This window comes from Mustela lutreola, chromosome 10 (genome assembly GCF_030435805.1).
Source record: "Mustela lutreola isolate mMusLut2 chromosome 10, mMusLut2.pri, whole genome shotgun sequence".
Lineage (NCBI taxonomy): Eukaryota > Metazoa > Chordata > Mammalia > Carnivora > Mustelidae > Mustela > Mustela lutreola.
The window spans coordinates 17,518,387-17,525,327 of NC_081299.1; positions in this window are offsets into that span (position 1 = coordinate 17,518,387).

A 6,941-nucleotide genomic window follows, 5' to 3' on the forward strand; every position below is an offset into this window, starting at 1 on the left:
CTTATAAAACGCTTGTATTTTTCCTTATAATGACAGATTGCTTATAAACAGATGACAGATTCCTTATAAAACACTGCTCCCCAAGGCTAGGGCCTCGACCAGGTCTTGAGCTGGAGGGATCTGGGAAGAACGAACCAGCTGAGCCACCCAGGCGCCCCTAGAGTCAGATCTTTTATTTCAAACTGTGAAATGATAAATTTTCAAAACAGTGGAAAGCATGAACTTTTCTGGATGTGAATTGATTCATTCAATAAATATTTATTGAGCACATCTGTATGACTGGTACTGTATCAGAACAGGCAGAAATCCTGGCCTTCATGTAGGTGACACTGGTGAGAGAGACAATAAGGAGCAAGAAAGAAAAGGAGAGGACATGTTAGACAGTGATAAGTGCTAAGGAGGAAAAATAAAGTGGGAAAGAATAGGGGAAGGGGGAAGTAAAATTTTAAATAGGATGGCCAGTGGATATGGGAAGATGAATACTGAGTCCAGTGTTGAAGGAAAGGAGGCTGCCAGGCACAGGTGATCAAGGAAGAGCATTCCAGGCTGAGTGAACAGCAAGTGCAAAGGCCCTGAGGTGGAGGCTTGTGTGCTTATTATGAGGAATCTCTAGGAGCAGAAGCATCATGATAAGGGGAGACAGAGAGGAGAGTGGTACCAAGAAGTGACAGGCCCAGGCCACGTAGGATGTACAGGGCATGGTAACGAATCTGAATTTTCCTCTCAGTACAGAGGCCATGCCACATGATGTTAATGGTGGTTTTCTCTGGAGAGTAGAATTTTAAATAATTTGTCTTTACTTTTTTTGTTGTATGTGTGTGTGTTTGCTTGTTAATACAATGAAGATATATTGCTTTTAAAATAAGAAAAAGGCCACATACCTTTCTAGCTTTAAAACATATGTTTTTAAAATATAAAAACATATGTTTTTTGCTGAGTTTTGCCACATATCTTTCTAGCTTTAAAACATATGTTTAGGGACGCCTGGGTGGCTCAGTTGGTTAAGCAGCTGCCTTCGGCTCAGGTCATGATCCCAGGGTCCTGGGATCGAGTCCCACATCAGGCTCCTTGCTCGGCAGGGAGCCTGCTTCTCCCTCTGCCTCTGCCTGCCTCTCTGTCTGCCTGTGCTCGCTCGCTCTCTCTCCCTCTCCCTCTGTCTCTGACAAATAAATAAAATTTTTAAAAATAAATAAATAAATAAAACATATGTTTTAAAAACATTAAAAACACATGTTTTTGCTGAGTTTGCATTCCTCCCTGCCCCCCTATATTTTAAGGCAATTCTTAAGCACATCACAACATTGGATTGGGTTTGTCTTTTGGAAGATATTTTTCCTAGAAGTAAAAAGCACCTGAAAACTTTTATGGAATGAAAAAAAAAAAATCATTGTACTGAAAACACGAAGTAGAATACATTTATAGAGTGGGAAATAATGTTTTCTTTCACTCCAGTGATTGCGGACATCGCCAGTGGAAGGAGCACTGAGCAGGGTATGGGGTGCTGGTGACAGCGGGGGCGGGGGTCAGGCAGCATGAAGGGCATGGCTAGAAGCTGACGTCTCCTGCCGCCTTTTTCCCTGTGCTAGGTCTCGTAACCACCTGGCTCAGTGTTGTCCTCTATAAAAGGGAATAGTAGGGGCTCTGGGGTGGCTCGGTGGGTTAAGGCCTCTGCCTTCGGCTCAGGTCATGATCCCAGGGTCCTGGGATCGAGCCCTGCGTCGGGCTCTCTGCTTGGCAGGGAGCCTGCTTCTCTTCCTCTCTCTCTGCCTGCCTCTCTGCCTACTTGTGATCTCTGTCTGTCAAATAAATAAATAAAATCTTAAAAAAAAAAAAAAAGGGAATAGTAATTATGCCCATGTTAGCGCAGGAAATGAGCTGTTCAAGGCACGTTAAACAAGAGAGATTTAACATGGGGAATTAGAAGCTTACAGAATCACTGGAAGAGAACCAGCCCTAGGCTGGGTCTCTGGGAACCATGTCCAGGCGCCACTGAAGAGGTACTTCAACTCTGAGGTCAGGCTCAAGACACACCCCTAACTGCTAATCACCCCTCAGGAAGGCACATCCAGAAGCCACCGTTGCAACTTCCTCTTGGCACCTGTGTTTAAAGGGCACCAGAATCTGCTGCAGAAAAATGTCCTGTTTCCCTGCTGGGCAGCAGAACAACTAAAAAGGAAAAGGTTGGGGGTGGGGGGGTTCTGCCTCTCTTCCACCTACAAACATCTCACTAGGGCATCTAATTGGCAGAATAACTCCAAGCCAGAACCCTAGGTGCAAGGGAGTCTGGGAAATGTAGTTTTTTACTTTCTAGCATTCTCACCAAGATAGTCTGGGTCCTTGGGGAGCAGAAGCAGGGGCAGAATTAAACATGCAAGGATCCTACTAGGGATGCTGCCTGAGTGAGAGAAAATAGGTAGGGAGCCGGGCAAGATTGGGAGACTGCAAAGCAAGTCTGACTCCAAGTGTGGGGGAAATGGAGAAAAGGTTGCATGGAGCATGTAAGGAAGTTTTGGCAAAGTCAACGTCGATAAAATACTCCGTGTCGGGTGCACCTGGGTGCCTCAGTGGGTTAAGCCTCTGCCTTCAGCTCAGGTCATGATCTCCAGGTTCTGGGATCGAGCCCCACATCGGCTCCCTGCTCAGCGGAGAGTCTGCTTCTCCCTCGCCCTCTGCCTTTCCTCATGCTTGTGCTCTCTCTCTCTCTCAAATAAATAAATAAAATCTTTTTAAAAAATAAACAAAAATAAATAAATAAATAAAAAACAGAAATAATGTTTTCCAAATAAGAAAAAAAAAAAAAAACATAGCCAGAAGAGTGATGCTGTTTTCAGATTTGTGCAGACTCTTCAGTGTCTGTCTTCTTGTGACCACAACTGCATTCAGCCTGTTGCAATACCACGTGTCATGGACCAGCTGGAAAAATCCAGAGCACGAGTTTTGTTAGAGAATGAGAATGAAAAATACAAAGAATGTCTCAATATTATTAGGAAAATTGTTTTGACCTGTGAACCCCCCCAAGGTATCTCTGGGACCCCAGGGAATACACCTGTGGAGAATGGCTGCTGTCAGAAGACCCTCCGAGACTATTTCCAGAAAAAACCATTGTGTTTTGGGTGTGAACACATCTGGCCCCACTGTCCCCCGTGGGAGGGCAGCTGGGGGTTGGGGGGAGGGGGAGGAATTGGTGAAAAGCCAAATGTGATACCTGAGCTCCCCCCTTCTCCTCACTCCCAAGCTCACTCTGTCAGCCCCTAGACAAACGTGACAATTTCTAAGGACAGATCTCACATTTCACCTCCGTGAGAAAACAACAGGCCAGACAAGTGGGAATAAAAGGAAAGAGGAGAAAAGGGTGGGGGAGGTGGGCTTCACTGGCTGTTCTGAGAAGGAGGAGGGGGCGCCCCCCGCTGTTTTGGGGTCCCGTGGCCCTGGGTATGCGTGGATGGCCTACACCTTGGCCTTGCCCATGAGCCCAGCCCTGGCAGCAGCAAGCAAGGTGGCCTGCCTTGTCTCTGAGTCACCCACCTGAGTTTCACAGTGCAAGATAGGCTAATTTTCTCCAAGGAGCAAGGGAGCCCCAGCCTCTGAGGCCCAGGAGGGGTGAGCCAGGGTGTTGCCTCTTCTCTCAGAAAGAGCCTTGAATCCAGGTCAGGAAACCAGCCACTCATGAGGCCTGGCTCCCTGTGTCCCCCTCTGGGTGGGCCCTTCATTGTCCCCACAGCCCGGAGGGGTGGAGAGTTCCAGCTGCCACTCCATGTTGGCTGAGGAAACAGGGCATTTATGGAGCACCTACTGTGTGCAACAGGCTCTGAGCTAATTCCTTGCAGTGCATTTTCCATTTAACCCTGGCCACACCTGCGTCAAGGGGATTGTTACTATCCCCCTTTATCTGTGTGCACAGCAAGGCCCAAGGAGGAAATAACTTATCTATGGTCCAGGGAGACTAGAATTGGAATTGGGTCTTGGTTGGTCGGGATCCACAGCCCAGACTCATAACTTTTCTCCTATAAATTGTTGTGCTAAGAGTCAGGCGTTTATTAATGTACCAGATTACGAGGGCCCACTCTGAGCCCCATGCTAGATGCCCAAGATACAGACAGTAAAACCCACTTCCTGCCTTCCTCCCTGCTCTCCATGTGGTGGGAAGGCGCATCGGGGAAGGGAGAGCAGGGCAAGGACACAGGCGATTATACCGGATTGTACCAAGCGCTGTGATGAGGTTAGCCGGATGCAAGGGAGCCCCAGAAGCCCCTGACTCAGACAGGGGAGAGGGTAGGCAAGGCCAGATTCCTGGAGGAGACGATCGATGCAGAAGCTAGAGAGAAGTTGGGGGTTGCCAAACAAGGGGGAGGAAGAGCATCCCAGCCGGAGGACTGGCACGTTAGGGGCACACACCCAGTGACCCTACTCCCCCTTTGGACTCGTTACTGGGACATTGCTTCCAGCTGGGAGTTCCAGAGCTCTCAGATTTCTACCACAAGCCCTCTACCATGTTTACATTCTATTTCTGGGAGAGAATCAGCCGGTGCACTTACGTGGGAGTAACAGTAGTTCCCGCCCCTGCATGGAAGCCAGGGACAGTGGTGGCGGATGGGGACTCAAGGTGGCTCCAGGCCCAGGGGTGCGGGGAGGGGAGGGAGAAGGGTTTGGGAGTGGAGATGCAGGAGGTCAAGCTGCTCTTAGAAATTGGCATTTGTGTGCTGAGTATGCTTTTCATGCTGGACACAAACCTAGACGCCAGACATAAAGTACCTCGCTGAAATTTTACAGTTGGGAACCCCGGGATGAATCCTTTCACTGAAGACCTTATGCAATTCTACACCCACGTGGTACAAGAGAAATCCTAAGAAAGGGGTCTCGTGTTTTGCTTTACCAGCCAAAGCCCAAACCCTGTGGCTGTGACGTGTAGAGGTTACAATTTGCTTGCTTGGCCTACTGTGAAATGATATGTGTTGGATGACTTTTTCTTTTTCTTGCCTTTAAAAAAAAAAAAAAAGATTTTATTTATTTATTTGACAGTGAGAGACAACAGTGAGAGAGAGAACACAAGCAGGGGGAGTGGGAGAGGGAGAAGCAGGCTTCCTACCAAACAGGAAGCCTGATGCGGGGCTCGATCCCAGGACTTCAGGATCATGACCTGAGCCGAAGGCAGAAGCTCAGTGACTGAGTGTCATGGACACTCAGAGCAGAGGAGCTTGGGAGAAATAGTGAGGCTGGAATTGGAGCTCAGACACTCTGGTGTCCCAAATCCCAGGTCCTCACCCAGTTTCTCTGATGCCAGAAAAATCCATGAATCTGGGAAGGCCCCCTCTAACCCTTCAGTCGGTCTGAGCCTGGCTTAACCGAACTCTGGATGGCTGGGTCTTTCAACTCTTTCTCAACCCTGCGGGGAGCACAGCGAGGGAGAGGGAGTAAAGTGTCCAGATTGTGTGTTTAAGGTTTTCCCAAGTGACTCAGGGGCTGGGCCTCAAAAGGGAGTCAGCCCGGCATGCCTGGACAAGCCCCCGTCCTGGTTCCCCTCTTTACCCAAACAAGCTGATGAGTGTGGGGCCCCTTGGGGCCGAGCGGGGCTGTAAGGGGGCCTGGGGGTGGGGGGTTGGTGCCAGTTGTGGGAATAGAATGAAAAGGTCTTAAAACTGATCACTGGGAGGGAAGTGATTTCTTGCTTCAAAATAACTTCAAAATAGGAACTCCTGATAAACCCAAAGAAGAAAGCGTAAAGCCCCCAATCCCATCCTTAGGGCATAAACACTGTTCCTATTTTGGGCGTGGTTCCCTCCGGGGCTTGGTGTGTACACCTATCTCTATACATATTTATATTTATAATAATAAATGTATTCATAATAACATTTTATTATTGCCAAAACAACGTGTCTTCACTGTAGAACACTTAGTAGAAATGAAGACAAGAAGGTAAAAAACAATGTTCTCAAAAAAGGATGACTTTCTAGGTTTTTCCTGTTTTCTTGTGAATTATTTTGTAATGAATACATTAATACATTAATACAAATCATCACAGCACTCCCGCCTAGTGGAGTCTTCAGTGTGGAGGTGGGCTCCCTGAAATTATTTCTCCAGACGAACAGAACTTAAAGCTAAAGCAAAGGCATGGATTTTAACCTCTTTTATGCGGCTGACCCTCTTGAGAGTCCCGTAAGAGCTGCAGACACACGAAAGCAGACACACAAAAATGCACATGGGAAACGTTTTCCTAAAATATCAGGGGGTCCCCAGACTCCCTGAAACCCTTACATAGGAGCCATGGGCCCCAGGCTCCAACTCCCCCCACCCCACCCCTGAATTATTAAGTGAAGAAGGGCTTCTGATCCCAGAGCCCAGAGGAAAGTCACACCCAGCACCCCCCACCCCCCACTCCTGCCCAGGCTCTCCTTTTTCACCTGAATATTTTTATGGGGGGTGGTGCAGTGCAGTTGGTGGTGTAGAAGGGGGTTTCTACTGGTTTAATATTTCACTCTTTGAAAAAAATGTCATTGTCCTCATTTTGTTTTGCTTCTAAATACTTAAGTTTTTAAAAAATTTTGATGTGATTTCCAACATACAGAAAAGTAGTGTGGGTAATACAAGGAACTACCATACACTCTGTATTGTTTTGTTACCAAAAAAACACATGCCAGTGGTAACACGTTGAAGTGTGTGGGGAAAAAAGTTAATAGGCTTCCTTTTCCCCTCCCAACACGCAGAATGTAAACCTGCTCTAAGCCCCTGGGAACATACGTACATACATATGTGTGTATGTATGTACATGAATATGATCCTTTTGTTTTAAAAAAATTCCCTTATTTTATAGATACAGAATAGCTTCTATGTCTGAGATTTATGTTTTCTGTTCATTGAAACTAAATGCAGGGGCTCCTGGCTGGCTGGCAGTAAGCGAGCAACTCTTTATCTCGGGGTTGTGGGTTTGAGCCCCACTTGCATAT